The sequence below is a fragment of the Physeter macrocephalus genome, chromosome 5 (assembly GCF_002837175.3).
Source record: "Physeter macrocephalus isolate SW-GA chromosome 5, ASM283717v5, whole genome shotgun sequence".
NCBI lineage: Eukaryota > Metazoa > Chordata > Mammalia > Artiodactyla > Physeteridae > Physeter > Physeter macrocephalus.
Window position 1 is genome coordinate 25,538,093 of NC_041218.1, and position 513 is coordinate 25,538,605.

Here is a 513-nt window from a genome sequence, read left to right on the forward strand (position 1 = left end):
CAGGGAAAAAAATGTAAAAAACACAAACACATGGAGACTAAACAATACATTACTAAATAACCAAGAGATCACTGAAGAAATCAAAGAGGAAATCAAAAACTACCTAGAGACAAATGACAACAAAAACACGATAATCCAAAACGTATGGGATGAAGCAAAAGCAGTTCTAAGAGGGAAGTTTATAGCAATACAATCATACCTTAAGAAAGAAGAAACATCTCAAAGAAACAACCTAACTTTGCACCTAAAGCAATTAAAGAAGAACAAAAAACCCCCAAATTTAGCAGAAGGAAAGAAATCATAAAGATCAGATCAGAAATAAATGAAAAAGAAATGATAGCAAAGATTAATAAAACTAAAAGCTGGTTCTTTGAGAAGATAAACAAAATTGATAAACCATTAGCCAGACTCATCAAGAAAAAGAGGGAGAAGAGTCAAATCAATAGAATTAGAAATGAAAAAGGAGATGTAACAACTGACACTGCAGAAATACAAAAGATTATGAGAGATTAC

At 31.2% G+C, this 513-nt stretch overlaps 1 protein-coding gene across 2 annotated transcripts in view; it reads left to right on the plus strand.

The window, feature by feature from the left end:
* The window catches only part of GRM8 (glutamate metabotropic receptor 8), a 773,539-nt gene that overhangs the window by 741,352 nt on the left and 31,674 nt on the right, over positions 1-513 (plus strand). The gene's annotated exons all lie outside the window — the stretch shown is intronic.